The sequence below is a fragment of the Hirundo rustica genome, chromosome 3 (assembly GCF_015227805.2).
Source record: "Hirundo rustica isolate bHirRus1 chromosome 3, bHirRus1.pri.v3, whole genome shotgun sequence".
In the NCBI taxonomy this organism is placed as follows: domain Eukaryota; kingdom Metazoa; phylum Chordata; class Aves; order Passeriformes; family Hirundinidae; genus Hirundo; species Hirundo rustica.
This window is the reverse complement of record NC_053452.1, coordinates 68200290-68216664: the sequence shown is the minus strand read 5'-3', so window position 1 is coordinate 68216664 and position 16375 is coordinate 68200290.

Below are 16375 nucleotides of genomic sequence, written 5' to 3'. Positions count from 1 at the left end.
ATACCTAGATTTAGCTAAATTAATTTCTTCTTCCTCTCTCCAACTTAGCCGCTTGGGTTTCTGTCTTTTCTCCAGCACTGACGTGGATATTTTTACCCTGAAACCCAAGCTCTTGTGGTTGAATGATCATTACTCTTTTGTTTGTATACAGTTTAATTTGTGATTCTCTTGAGCATTTTTTCCTGCTCATAATTTTGATCTCTCTCACTATGGGGCTTTCAACTAATGCATTGTAAAGAAAGAGTATTACCTCAGACTAGAAGAATTGGGATTTGCAACCCCACCAGGACACTAGATGCTCCCTTAGCAAAACTGAATTAAGCAAAATTGTATTTCATAGGGTCAATGTTTCTTAGCTCAAGGCCTGGCCATTACACAGTATAGGAACAGCCATTCATTCTTATAGCTCTGGGCCGACAAGAGGATTTTGTTAACTGAACCACTTTGGAAAAGGGTATAATGACTGTGTTTCTGTATGTTTTCTGCACTGCAGTATTTATGCCCTGGCGCTGCCCACCTGGTGAACCTGATTATCTCATATCAAAACTGGCCTACAGCACAAAGCACTTCTTGGGGCTGCTGTGTAGCTGTGTGGTGATGCACAAGCAGCAGCTTTGTGCAACTGCAGAAAGTGCTCGGATGCTGGACATGGTGACACTCCTGGAACAGCCTTGGGAGCACTTGGGTCCTATTGTGTGAACGCTGTGAGCTCACAGGGCTGGTGGCAGTGCTTGTGGGTTTTTTTTTCTCCTGTAGGTACATCACTAGAGGAAATTGGGAGAAATTATAAAGAGGCTGGTTGTTTGCTTTCAACCCATTTATGGTTTGGTTCTCTGAGCCGCTCTGCTAAACTGACCCAGAAGTTACCAGTGTGGTCAAACCACCTTGAAACTCCTGTAAAAGTCAAAAACTCTGTTGCACACTTTAAAAACTAATCTCCCTGTCCCTGTACTCAGGTTATGGCATTGCTACAGCTGAGGGAGAGAGCAGGAGCAGGATTGAGCCCAGTGTGCTCAGAGGCACCCTGACTGCCTGGTCGACAGCCCAAAAGCTGCCCACAACTGGGCTGCCTGTGTTTGTCTGAGAGCACATGGAGGCACCTGGCAGGGTGCAAGGGGGTTTTGACACATGGAGTCCTACCAGTGCCAGGAGATGATTTCAGCTGTGCATGGGACCAGGCAGAATCCTTGGGGTGAAAGAACAACATACTTTTTGTTTGTTTGTTTGTTTTGTTTTGTTTTCTTTTGTTTTGTTTTTAGTTAGAGAGCACTTTGGAAAGAGAGCATTGATTTAGCTGATTTAGTCACCCCAAGTTCTCTCTTTGAGCTCCTGGCAGTCTGCTGGGGACAAACATGTTCAGTGAACACTTGTTGCTTTGCAGAAGGGATTGCTGCCCACCAAGGTGTGTCGGGGGACACCTGAGGGAAAAGGGTGGCACCAGGGCCTTCTGCAGACAATACTGCCACAGGTAATACACCCTTCCTTATGAAATTAAAAGCAGAGAGATATAAAAATGAGGTGCAATGTATTAGCTGCAGTTTTTCATAGCAAACAAGCGCTTCCAAGCCTCTTGTGCTAATGATGAATCATGAATGAGTGTCTTCAATTTACAGCACAGGCTTTGGCTGCATGGATATAGCTGGGATTAAGGAAAAAGCATTGGCACTTTAGAGGTTGGCCAGCTGCAATACACAGGTCACGGGGCTCAAAAGTAGCTGGGCTTTGATCCAGAAGTTTATATCTGTTTCCCCCTGAAAAACAGAATGAGAGCTCTTTAATGGAGGAAACTTAAGTCTGCCTTAGGCTTCTTCATTTTCAGCTGAATCAGAGGCACACACAGTTTGAAATGCCAAAGTAAGTAAAACTTCATAGTTACTGCTATCTTTAAAATTCTCTTCTCGTATCTTTGCAGAGATAGAGAACGTTTCCTGTCACCGACATGTAGACAGCTTTTATGTAGGGGAAAAAATTTAAAGAAGCAGTAAAAATAATCCTCTAAATCTTCTAGTGGGATCTGCATACAACAGAGTTTGTACATTTTAAACTTTTTTTCTTTTTTTCCTGTTTACATAAGTGAAAGGAGGACTGTGACAAGCTCTTTGAAGTGTGAATATTGTACACTCCTGGGATGCTGTGAAGACCTATTGAAGTTGTGAGCCTTTCTCCAAGCTCAGTATTATTCCATAAAGACTAATAATGGTGTTCTTTTTTCTGAGGGGAGAACCTGTGATAATCTATTATATCTTCTGATTTTGAAAAAAAAGATAGTGAATTGATTCTTTTGTATATTTGGATCAGTTTGAAGGCTGGTCAATGGTAATGGTTGTTTCCTTGCAGTTATGTGCCCTAGCATATCATAATGTCAAATGTCACTGGACTTCAAAGTTGTTTTTCAAGATTTTCATCTGTATATGAAGTGGATTTGGTTTATTAAATTTAATACAAATAAATCAGTAGCTCCCTATCCAGAGTCATACATACACCCTTGGTTTGTGCTTAAAGATCTCTATACATAATTTGATCATTGCCTTTATGAGGTGTGACAGCCTACTTTTGAATTCAACACATGTAGATGTTCAGCCTTGCCAAAGCACGTGGCTCACCATTACAGTCCCTGTTTAGTAGACAGCACAGTCACAGTCCATGTGACCTCAGATATAGGTAAACTTCAAGAGCACAGTGAGAGTCTGGTGGCTTCTGAGCTTGCCAGGACAATTTGGGTTTCAACCTTGCCCCCAAAGAAACCCTACTTTGTTTAGTGGACTAGCATAAAAGGGAGGAAATAAATATATTCCAGCTCTGAGAGAGCTGAGATCAACATTCACCATGCCAAATTTAAAGGTTTGAAACATCTAAATATTGGCACGATTCATGCAAGTTGCTACTTGTTTCTCACTCATTTTTGGGGGGGAATAATTTTACTCTGAGCATGCCTAGAAACTGGAGGCTAGAGAGGGTAATGGCTTTTCCAAGTTATAGGTTTATCGTTATCCTTAAGCTACTCAGCAGTGCTGAATGCTGGGCAATTCTGCCTCAGCAGAAATGAGGTGGTTAGGATTTTTTTTTTTTTTTCTGGAAAAAAAATCAGGAATGGAGACTTAAACCAGCTATTTATAGACAAAGAAGGAGAATGGTAATTTTTGCAAATGCTAATCTCAGCTTCCCATCTTGCAGAAATACGTGCAGCCGTTTAATGCACGTGGACTCAGAATTGTTCCCTGCTCAGCCTAAAAATGAGGCTACTCATGTTTCAGCTATTAGCTGTATTCCTGCAGAACACACTGTCAGGCATTCAGAATCACTGTGCCAGACTGTCCTGAGGGAAGGACACAAAGCATAATGGGATAGAGCTAGAAATGACCATGTTGCCAAATTTTTTTTTTTTTTTTACTATGTTGGATTTCGGGACATTCACCCATCATAGGTCCCTGAGTTACCAGACCTGCAAACCTACACATTCAGGGGTTAAATCCTCAGAACAGATTGCTAAAGCATGTTTCTTATTTGGCCTTAATTATGCAGGAAGGTCAATGTAATCATAGTTATTATTTACACATCTCTTGGCATCTGCTCAAATCCATCTTTTTTGCTAATTCCTGGAAGAAGTGAAAGTATTTTCATTTCTTGTTAGAGTGATGTTGTGTTAGTACATTTCATAAGAATGAATGTTCATGTTGCTGCCAGTATTGTTTTGGATACTTGTATTACTGAAACATCCCTTACTGTAAATACCATCTACCTTCCCATCCCAAGAGCGTCGGCTACTTCCGGAAGCAGCTATCTACTATTACATTCGTATGGAAAGCACGGTAATGAACCAGATACTTCTTTTGCAGTTATTGTTTTCCAGCCTCTAAGAAGAGGAAGAGATTTACATTTGACCTCTTCCCCTTTTTTGGCTAGAAAAACGGCATGATCTATTTCAGCGTTTTAAGTCCCAAGTCCCATTGCACTAAGAAATATTAAATCCATCCAATAAACTATCATTAGGATAAATGAAAACACTTTAAGCAGACCTTGAAAGACTATTTAGGATTCTCCCAGAGAGCTAATTTCAAAGGAGTTCTGCCCTTTCACTGATTTTCATATCTATTTCTACAAGGTGGTTAATTTCAAGTGTGACTGTAAAATTATGTACCTCTCCATAAAAACATTCCATTCCTTTTTCAAGGAAAGATCCTATACTGGCACAGATTTCCAGCTCTCAGATCACGAGATTACATAACATCTAGAAATCATGTCTTATTTATGCATATGCCTCCCTTCCACTCGAGAGGCAGGCTAGGTTGAGAGCATCTGGAGGGCTGGTGGATTTGTGTGCCATTAATAAAGACAGCAAGACAGCAACCTGGAAATGGGGTGCAGCTGCACAGATATTCCCATATAGCTGCTACCCATATACCCACATCTCGCATGTAACACTGCATTACATTTACCCTTGTACAGATCCTCATATGACAAATGTGTCCAGTTCTTGACTGCGAGAACAGAATAAGGTGTGATCCCAGAACTGTGGTGTACAAGTGTAGAGTCTCCAGCACCAGAACTAGATGGTTCACAGCTTCCCTTTGGGTTTTGTTTTTTGGTCTTTTTAAAACATCCACAGCATATTTTTTTCCTTGACAATAGGAAATTATAAAGGCAGTGCTCACCACTAATTCAAGTTTACTTCTAGATTCAACATTTACTTAAAAGTAGTTATGTTGTTGAAAAGATTTTTTTTTTTTAAAGAAAATAAAAGATTTTTCAAACTATATATTTGATTATTCTGCATAGTTTTAGCTTTTGGAAGTGCTCAAAAATGGTTTCAGTTGATACTAAGTGACATATTTTGGGAATAAGATCTGAAAAACTTAATCTTATTCTAACACTGAATGACCTACTTTACAGCTGGAACCAGGATTAAAAAAAAAAAAAAATAATAAAAAAAAAAAATTAAAAATCTGGAAACCGTTGACCAGTTTAAGAGCTTAAGCGAGGACTATGAGAATGGATAAGTCGAGCATGTCATGGTTTCAGCAATGAGAAATGGGGAGCAGCTTTGCTGTGTGCAGAGGACTGAAATCTGTTACTTGTTGCATGTCTAAACAGTGCACTTGAAAAAGCAAGTGAAAAGTTTGCTGAGATAGCAGAAAGTCTGAAAAGAATTGGCTCCAAAGCAGGAAGAAATGGCAAAGCATTTTTATTTTACAAAGAAAAATGAAAGAGAACAGAAAACTTTTCAAACCGCAGAATTCTGGGCTCTGTTCTTTAACAGGGAATTATCAACAGAGATACTGGAAAGCTGCATCTGCAACATGTGGTGTGTTCATCACATAAAGAGCACAGGCATTCGTACCTTGAACAGCAGTAATACTTCTCCTCTCAAGAACAAACATTGTAACAACAAAAAGAGATAGAATCATGAAGATCATCCTTTGGCTTAAAAAGTAAAGCTCCCATTTTATGGCTACCATTTAATTTCATAGGAGTAAATTTCCTCCTACTAATACAGGTGACTTGGTAGAGAATTGTGTAACTTCTCCACTGAGTCTCTTATTCCAAGCTCAAGGAGTGAACTTGATCAAGGATGTGCTGCTTCAGTAGTACCACAGCATGACTATCAGAACAGATGTATTTTTGTGCGTAGATATACAGAACTATATGAAGCTACACAAAACTTGGTGTCTTCCAAAAATGTACAAATCCTCATTTCCCAAGCAAGGCTGTAGAAGGTAATGTACACCATGTGCTAAGTTGCCAGGATATAAAAAAAGGATATTGTGGGCTTTTGGCATAGAGCAACAGTGAGCCTCAGGTAGATTGGTAAAGCACTGAATGCCAAAAGTTTGGAAAATCACAGCCTCCAGACAATGGAAGGAAAAAAAAAAAAAATGAAGAGGGAAAGGGGTGTTTTTCAAGATTGTGCCAGGACCTTAGGATTTGCTAACATAAATGAAGAGGGAGAGGGAGAAGAGGGAGAAACATGTTTTCCAAATAGACAGAAAAGTTAGCTGTAGGACTTTGGTATTTTGAAAGCCTTGAGTTGTCTGCAAAGCCTGGAATGAGAAGGGAACCCACCAGTAATGGAAAGAATTATGTTGTCCATAGATATGGCAATTTCCATGTGAAACACTAGCATAAAATCATACATGGATCATTCTTTCTTTAAGCAGAGAGAGTATGTTTTTCTCTAGGCTGAGGAGTATTTCTTCAGTACCTACCTTGATCAAGTCTGTGTGCAAAACTGATCAGAGACGAGCTCGAGGTGTTCTTCACAACCAACACACATTTTCACCTTTACAGCCTTGTTTCAGTACAAGTAGAAAATATTATCGGTACATACAAGCTGTTGCAGGCACAGAGTGTTTCTTGGAAATAAACCAGTCCCATAAGAGCATCGCAAAAGACATTTGCATCCAAATGCAGTCTTGTGCTAAGAAAAATCTTTCACGCTAGAAAAAACGCAGGTTGTTGTACATTCCGCCAAACAAGATCATTGATGATGGATTGATAAGATAATGAAAGCTTTTATCCAGGCCTTTAAAACCCTTATCTACTGTAGCCTACAAAGAAACAGTGAGCACAGAGATTCTCACTGAATTCAAGATCAAGTGGTCTTAGACACCCACGCAATTTTCACATGGAAGAAAAAGTCTTTATAAAATGATCCTGAGCACAGAGACCAGAACTGACACCTAGAATGAAATGCATCTGCTGACTGATGGAGCTGAATTAGTGCCCAATGCATGGGGGGAGGGAACCAAAGACACTTAACCCATGTCTGTGGCAGGACATTCTTTGCCCCTTGACCCTTCTGAACAATGCAGCTTCACTGTCTTCTGTGGAAAACAGCACACCCACACTCTGCTACCAAAGCAAAGACCTGTGTATTAGAGGGTACTAAGTAGCTATTTAGAGAGCAAACATATCAATATACTTTTCTTGTTTTCTGAACACTCTATAGCAATAGCAAGGTTTCAATAGGCCTGATGTCAGTATGGGTGGGTTTACAGGCATCAGCTGAGAATTTTCCACAATGACTGTCATTCAATGCACCTCTACCACAACCACCCGAATGAGGTATTTCCTCATCACCTCTGTTTGACCTTTTAAAGCATGTTTCTCTGTAGTTTCTGTATTGCACAGACATTTAGTTTTGAATAATTTGTCCCTTTTTTATGGATTGTTACTTAGAAGTAGTGTGATCAGTTAATGCAGATCCTGTATGTAAAAGTAATACATATGCCCTTAGAGTGAATTCAACCTGAACATTGTAAGATTATTGGCAGGTGATTTAATTGAATTGTTCCTCTGTCTTAATCCTACATGAGGTTTATAATTTTCTTTTTCTTTCTTTTTCTTTTTCTTTTTCTTTTTCTTTTTCTTTTTCTTTTTCTTTTTCTTTTTCTCCAAAAAGGTGTTTTCTTCAGCATGGCCATTCCTGGGATGAGAAAGGGATTATTGATAAACAGAGTTACTACAACGATTTTCAGAAACTGATTTTTTTTAAGTGCCTGCTAAGTTTGTTAAGACTTTTTGTTCTGTTTCCAAACATGAACTGAAAGATCCTACCAGCTGTGCAATAGAGAGCCAACAGAGACACGCAGCTACAGCACTGCATGGGGACCGTGTTTGTTCAGGTACAAACAGGTCAGCCATGCCCACATGGTTCTGCATCAAATATGTCCTGTCCTTCAACAGAACTTAATTCAAGGGAACAGTATCCAATATGATTACGCTGCACCTAGCTCCAAAGACAGCTCAGGAATTCTTCATCCTCACTCTAGGATGACATGCTGATGTCATCCTAAATTTTTTTCTTGAACTTGAGACCCTTCAAGAATTCCAGGTTTCCAGTCCTATCCCATTTCAACATTTGAGTACTTACTTTCAGAAGGTCCAAAGTAAAGAAATTGGAGGGAAGTGGAGCATCTCTTTGTGTCTCTAAGGGGAGCTTGATAGATATTTAAAAAAAAAAAAAAAAAAAAAAAAAAACCCACAAAAAACCACTTCACCTTTTCTTAAGGTGTCCTTTAAGAAGCTGTGTTCAGTAGGCTTCCAATGGAATTGCCTCATTTGTATCACAAAAAAGTTAAGAACAACACTAGAGAAACTTCATTCCTCTGGGCAATGAAAATTGAGGTACAGTCATGTAAAAATTCACAACACTTAGATCCAGTTTACGCAGGTAACCCTCAGCTACCCCATGCAGTGCAGAGTTTCTTGGCTGCTGAGCAGAAAGGAAAAGTTTACCTGAAAGAAATATACATAGTTAAAAAAGGAGAGTCTTGATTTTTTTTTTTTTTTTTTTTTTTTTTTTTTTTTTTTTTTTTTTTTTTTTTTTTGGTGGGTGGGGTGTGTGTGTGTGTAGATTTTCATAGGGAATTATTTCACTGGAGCATTCCAAAGGATGGATCCAAACCACTCAAACAGATTGCCATTCCACTTTAACTTATTTGGTCTGCTATTTAACATGAGATTTCCAGAAGACTTTGGGCCTTGGAGAGAAGAGTTCAGTTTGCCTGTACCAGGCCTTTTAAAATCTCCAAAATGCATTCCTACTCCTGTGTGTAACGTGTTTCCATTTCAAGATGAGGACAGTGGGACAGTGGGCTAGAAGTACTTTTTTGATGATGAGAGTGAGGTTAAGAAGAACTGATTTATTTTTCAGTATGCTTTCTCAGTTTTTGAGCATCCTGGTATTAAAGGAAAAGGTCAGCGTGGATATATGTGTTGCATTTTTTTGTTGTTCTTTCTTTTTACACATGCTCTTTCAATGTCTATTGTGTCATGTCTGCAGCTATTTTCAGTGGATCTTTATTTTCTACTTCAGGTCACAAAAAGGACACTCAGTGGTGGTATGAAAACTTAAGAGCTGGGATAGAAGGGAAAATAAAACAGGAAAAGAATGTCTTCAATTTGCACTGGCTTAGTGCTTGGTAACTGTTGCCTCTGATTTTATCAATAAGAGAAAGCAATAGAGGTCAGCTCAGAAGGGCTCATTCAGAAGTACACAAAGTGCCACCTCATCCCAAAAAGTTCTATAAAGCAACAATTTAAGAAGGGACTTTACATTGGTAGGTTAATAATTCTGCATAGTCTCCACGACTATTAAATTTGGATTTTATGATGAATCAGGAAAAACTGAACAGTGAAAGTAGGGATAGAACAAAACATAAAAGCAGCTGCAAGAAGCCTAAGACAATAAACACTAGAAGGACGTGTCCAAGTATCTTTGGCAATCATACACTGAACACCCCACCCCTTTCAGAACTCACCAAGCTGAGGAACTCCAAAAGAATTTACAAACAAACCCTCCATCCACAACAAAACTTCAGGCGGAAGTGAAACTATAAATAGGACTACGCATAGTAGCAGCACCACAACAGTTTGTGTTTGTAACAGCTCTTCAGCTCTTTACAGGTAACATGGAGCAGCATTTTCCTGACTTTCCAACTGGGACTGGAGAAATGACAAAAGGAAAAAGAGCTGAAATAGTGAAAAGATCAAACAAGACACATTACTTTGCAGTTAGACCACTTGTTTTTTGATGAAGTAGGTAAGGTAATAGTGATAAAGTAGTCATGTTTTTGTCACAGGTTTGATGAGATGTCCTTGCTAGAGCAGCAGCCTAGGAACTCAATGGGAGTTAAACAACAAATGTTCAAGTCTGCTTTAAAATGGAAATAATAAATTGGAAAGGAGAAAATATTTTAAAAAATCAGGTAGTATTTTCAGTAGTATTATTGAGAAGGACTCATTTTCTCCCTATTTGAACATTAATACTGAAAAGACTGGCCACCTTCAGTGGAATACTTCCATAACACTGCTTTCAAACTGATGTAATATGTCCCCTGGGAAGTGAGCCCTAAGTGTAACAAGGAGAAGGAACACCAAAGAAAAACTGTTAAGCTTTTCTTTCAGTACTGGTACCACATTAGGTAACCTCTGCCTCTTCCCATTTACCATCCACACTACAGTGGTGGCAGCCTTTAAGAAAATGAGAGCACAGAACCTCTTTGCTGGGTCATTCCAAGTCCCAGAACAATTCTCCAAAGCAGCTTATTATTTCACCTTTGACTGTGTTACTGGCACAGGCTGAGGAAATGTAAGGGCAAGAAAAGAGCAGAAATAAAGCAAGCAGTGCTTGAGCTGACACTATGGAGACGAATGCTCATCCAGTGCTCTCAGTCTCTGGGACTGGGATCTTAGTCCAGCAGGGTGAGATGGGGATACTCAGAACACATTTTAGCCTTGAGAAACGCACTTCAAATTCCTTAAACAGGGCAACAGTGATTTTAATGACCATTCAGGAGTTCAGGAAAAAAGGCTGCAGGATTTCACCATATGTTTTCTGAGCTTCTTTTCAAAGAAATCAGAAGCATGTTAGTTAAGTGCTTGGTAATGAGGCTTTCGGCTCTGTTGTTTTGCTGAACAGTTTCTCTAGGGCCTTGCACATCTTTTATACGAGCTGTGTTTAGATTAACAAAGAACTATCACATGCAGGCAGCCCTTGTTTACGGCATTTCATTGCAAAGGAGCAGAGCTGACTGAGGTCATCCCTCCTCTGTTTGTCCTGGAGGGCAATGTCCCCACCAGGGTGAGAGCCTCCCATATAACTTCCTGCACAGGGAGGAGGGAAGAGGTGGAGCCCCTGATTCCTCTTTTGCTGGCTCCCACCCCCTCAGAGGCAGTGGTTCCTGCTTCCCAGAAACGACTCCAGGTTCTGGTTGGGCACAAGAACTCACGTCCATAAGCTGGAACAGCGCAAGGACTACACACAGAACTAAGGTTCTCTCTGCCCCGTAAAGAGAAGTGATCCGCCAAAAGAAAGGGAACAGAGGAGTGCGCCCTCACAGACCTGCAACATCTGAAACTCTGTAAATATCTTTACCCAAAGGCCCTTCTCGCAGGGTTCCATACTCCTGGGAGCCAGAAAATCCCACGGCTGGGCTTGCACAGGCAGGACCCGCTTGTTTTCAAGCAAGCAGAGATGAGATTGCTGTGGGGGAGAAGGAGGCAGTGCTGGTAAAGTGAGGTGTCCAGGACTAAAAGTGAAAGTCCCATCACTGCGCCCTCTGATAAGAACAGCAACAGCAAGATTTCCTTTCTATCTCCTTTCTATCACATATAACTCAGCCTTAACTGAATTAACTGTTTCAGTCTTAACATTACGCTGGAATGCATTCAGCCAGCATTGTTTCACTTACACACAAGCTCAGCCTACCTGAGACCTAATTTTAAATTAAACCTGAGCTGAACTCTGTCCTGGCAAGACTGTTGCTGAAAGCTGAGCGAGGTGGTTTCAAACCAGCGTGTCAGAAGAGACGCGCCTTTATTTGCGGTCTCTCACCACGCTTGTCCCTGCGGGAGCTACCCCAACCATTCATCAAGGTCTGTATCACTCTGGGCTTCAAAGAGCCAAACCAGCCATGGTATCGTGCCCTGCTGCTCCTTTGTAGCGTGCCCAGGCATGCTCGGCACACACTGACAAAGGAGCCCGGCGGGGACGTGCCGAGGCCTGCGTTGCAATTCTCCTCGCCTGCCTTCAGGAGGAAAGGAGAAAAGCAACGAACTCCTACTGACGGGGATTTGCAGCAGCACTAGAAATACTTCCAGTATTAAAAATAGAAATTCGTAAAGGGATTTCCCACGTCTTTGTGTAGAGGAACCTTGATAGGCATGTATTCAGTAAGTAATCATTGTTGCTGTCATATAAAGGCTTAACTCATGCTCCAAAATTTCAGTTCATCAATTGAGAAGCTACAAGATGTCAGGCTCTCCATAGTAATTTTCGTTTGGAGGTATTGGTTTGCAGAAATGCTGCTCATCTGCCTCTCAACATTGAATCCCAAACGACTCTTTCCCTTCAGGAACTCAAAATAACTCATAACTTGGATGTACCTTAAGCCTTAAGGCACCATCCATTTGAGAACAGGAAATACTAGTAAGGTAAACAGAAAACACTTTTGTCAGACTTTACAGATACCAGGGCTTGGATTTTTCCTTTCTGCAAGCCTGTTTCCCTCTAATACAACAAACATAGCTTTAGGCAGAGGCATGTAGAATGGTTTCCAAACTCAATAAGTCTCAGAGGTTATGTGAGCCTTAGAAATGTCTCTCAAATGCAGTCCAGGCTAAGCAACACCTGCCTGTGAAAAGTAAACAAGAAAAAGTTGAAATTAGGCTCAACAGAGACCTGGATTACCCTCTTTGGACTGCTTCTGAAAGCTGAGCAAGTGCTTTGAAAGCTGCCACACACATTTCCCTCGGGGCTGCAGAGGAGCACAGGCTTGCTGGGGTACTTCTTCAACCCATAAGTCAAGCACAAGTCTGCTTACTTCTGCAAAACACCCAACTGACTGTTTTGGTTTTGCTCTGTGTATGCATGGTGTCATGAACTCCTGCTGGTTGTGGATAGAGAGATTGAGCATTTATGTATTACTCTCATGTTGCACGTGGTTTAGACCAACACTTGGTTTGAAGAATGCACCATCTTTACTGGTTTTAATGCTTCTCTCTAGGGTGGAAGAAGCAGGTAAAATTCTGCAGAGTAATTCTAGAAACATTCTGCTTTTTTCTTTAGGGGGAAAACAAACAAACAAACAAACAAACAAACACCAAAAAACAAAAAAACAAAAAAAAAAAAAAGGGGAGTGCCAAGCTTTTTGATGTTTGATGTAGCATGATTTTTTTGACTGGCAACATACGTATCTGCAGTTACAGAAGCACTGGCAATTCATGGATTCCTTTCTTGTTACCACTCACTGAACAGGGAATGAAAAAACACTGCCAAAAATAGTGGGGGAAGGGGACAAAGGAAGGCAGGGAAACAACACAAAACCCCTGCACGGTAAGTAGGGAGGCATGGCCCTTTCACTCACATAATGAAAAGGTTAACATGAAGACTGTTAGCACAGAAAGATTCCATTTAAAAATCCCTGATGTTTAAGTATTGTTTTTCCAATCTGATCTGTCAGAAATCTCCCTCATGATTTCATTCTCCATAGAAAGGTCCTAAGTAGAAACTTTAGAAGTGTGTTGCTATTGTGTTTGAAAACCTTCCCGACCAAATGAGGTCTCAGTCAGCCACACAACAGCATGGCTTTCTGACTCATAACCCTTCTCTGATCATAACTAACTCTGATGTTCCCTCCACTTCAAGACCAAATGTCAATTTGTCTGTCTTCTTCTGCTCACTAACCTGAAAAAGACTGCTTTTAAAATATTGAGTCAATTTTGTTCTAGGCTTAATACAGCAGCACAATACAATCCGCAATGATATAGATTTTTTTCCTCCACCAGCTAAGTCTCTGGGGAATTTTATGGAATCAAATATTGCTAAAAGAGCATCACATAAAGAAAGTTTTAAAAATAGATTTAAAAAACAAAGAGCAATTCAGCATATGCATTACCCATGTGGAGATGGTTTGGCAAATGCAACGTGGAATTACTTAAAGCTTGCCCACAGCTTTTTTCTTTTCTTTCCTTTTTTTTTTTTTTTTGGGGGGGGGGGATGGGGGGGGTGGGCAGGGGGGCTTTTTTTTGTTGTTGTTGATTGGTTAGGTTTTTTGGTTATCTCTACTTACGGCAACATGACTACAGAAAACATGAGGCCTAGACTGTTATTAATACAAGCTTTTAATCTAGGAAGTTATTCTTTATTTCTGCCTGCTGGTATCCAGCTTAAATAGCTTGTTTTGCCAGGTCATCTGTCTAAAATTAATGCCATTTCAAAGATATGGTATTTTCTAAGGTAAGATGGAAAGAATCGAACACTTCACTAAATTTACAGTTGAGTATAGTATATAATCTTTTTTTAAAATAAGCTCATATTATTCCCTGTTGTGTGTACTCTTACAATGATGATATGACTAAATAAAATGACACAAGTGAGGCACAAAAAGAGATAAAGATTTTGAAGGATTTTTTTTTTCTAGGAAAAAGCAAACCTGTCACTTAGAAGACAACATTTTCAAATGGCTGCATCCATTCATATTTTTAGTTAGATAAAGAAACATTTTCAGAAGTATAAAATTATCTCACTTTAAAAAATTATTAACAGTGAGCTGGTTAAATCCAGACACAGCCATAGAGGGGGAAGAGAGTGCAGCTACCCTCTTGCCATGGGTTAGGGAATGAAAAATATATTTGGTGGTGCTGAGGGAAAAAGGGTGATGGCTGCAGTTCACCAAATCCCGCCCCCCTCTGCAAATACATCATTCATGCCAGTGCTTCAGCCATACCCATGAACATATGTTGCATTTGCATTTACAATTCTATTTGTTGAAGTCAACTTCCGAGCATTTGGAGTGAGTTATAGTATGACCAAATATGGTCACACATTAGTCTCCATGTTCTATGTCTTCACCTCACAAATAGATAATTATTACAAATTACTCTTAAAAAAATAAAAAAGAAGAACATAAAAAAAAAAAAACCAAAAACCATCCCATGGTTGGTAGCTATATTGATAATAGGTACTATTTCTGCTGCTGTGTTCTGGATATTATCTTACAGGTTGTATGTTTGCAACATCTTTTGATCATAAATAATAATCCTTTCTAATATGGTTCTATTTACAGATCTCTAAATCACATTGAAAACCTGGCTAAGCGCAGCCACATCAGCCGTCTCCAACCACTAGCATATATATGTACAGAAGTAAGCAATTCTATGTATGCTCTGAGAAAAAGAAATTCTGATTTCCCTTTCAGATTTTTTTCCTCCCCACACACAAACTCATGTTCCCAAAACACAACTCATTGAAAGAATGAGAAGCTGCAAGTACATGAAATGTATTTTCTGTGCAGCTTGCAAATACATAAAAACAAATCATGTTATAAATTCAACTTTTTTGGCCACAATTCCAAGTTCATTTTAAAGATTTGCTAAAAGGAAAGGACTTGTCTCTAAATCCATGGTTCAATGACAAAAAAAAAAAAAAAAAAAAAAAAAAAAAAAAAAAAAGGCAGCAATTCCTCCTCAAGACTGTTAAGATCGCTAAAAGCATCTCTGAAGTTCTAGGTGCTTTAGGTGCTTTAAGGGGGCACTTGAAATAATGAGTCACTGAAATATTAAGTTAATTTTCACAGCAACCATCCAATCCCCTGCTCAAACATTCTTCCTCAGTCCTCACAGAGGTCAGGCATAGACCATGACCCTTTTACATCACACAAAGGTAGCACAGAGAATGTTCAAAATATTAAGTAAAGCACCTTTCTTCCTGGAGTGGGTTGGATTTTTTTAGTTGGCTGCATTTGGGGCTTTTTTGAGGGGGAGCAGTGTGTTTAGTTTTGTTTGGTTTGTGTGTGTGGTTTGGGGTTTTTGGTCTGCTTCTTTGGGCTCTTTTTTGAAAAAAGTGAGCTGAACATAAGACAAGAGGAAGACAAACAGACCATTTGGCCAGAGCATGGTCCGACAGCATTTGCACCTTACCTATCTCCATTCAAATGAAACAAAGAAACAATGCTTCATCGCATGGGTATTACTGAAGAGGCTCTCAGTCCAGCAGAAACATATCATAGTCTGCTGCCAGGAACAGTGTAATTCATATATAATCCCCCACGATTTTGTCCTCTTAAATATTGTATTTCAGTCCACTAATTCTACTCTCACATAGTCTTCATTTCCCACAGAACCAGCAATTAATTTCACAAATTATTTAAAACTAACAGTATCTTAAATGGCAGAGAACTGCCATCCTTTCTAAACTTCAGACAAAAAGGTAACAAACACTTGAAGCAGGCAATTATGAGTTCATACTACTCTTTGTAGAACTGAATCGTAAGTATTCTCTCTAGTCATATGTAGGAACAAGTTAGCATCATACTTAAATCACTGGGCAAATGTGCTTTTTAAATATCATGCAAATAGCTGGGAATCATCTGTCAGCTACACCAAAGTGCAGTAAAAATTTAAATGTGATTTTCCAATACAGAGTAAGATAACCCTCAATGGGAGTCTTATGGGTACTTTACTGGAAGAAAGAACATAGCACAAAGTATGTGAGTATTGAAAAAACCTTTTCTATCTCTCCCTACATGTTTAAGAATCTTATCCTTATTAAGTTTATCCAAGCATCCAAATTAAATGTTCAGAAAGAATAAAGACTAAAAAAACCCAGAAGTAAAAGCATATACTGAAAAGGCATTAAGGAAATAAAACTTTTCTCCTCACACAATATTGAAAAACATCTGAAACACAGCTCAGTCACTGGTCACAGCCAGTACGGCTTCATGGCAGGAAAGTGTTGTTTATCAAGCCTGATTCCTTTTCATAACAAGGTAACCCATCTGGCTGATCAAGGGAATCCAGCTGATGTAACCTTTTTGGATTTCTGTAAAGCTTTCAAAACTTTCTTTCACCATATACTTTTGGACAAAATGTCAGG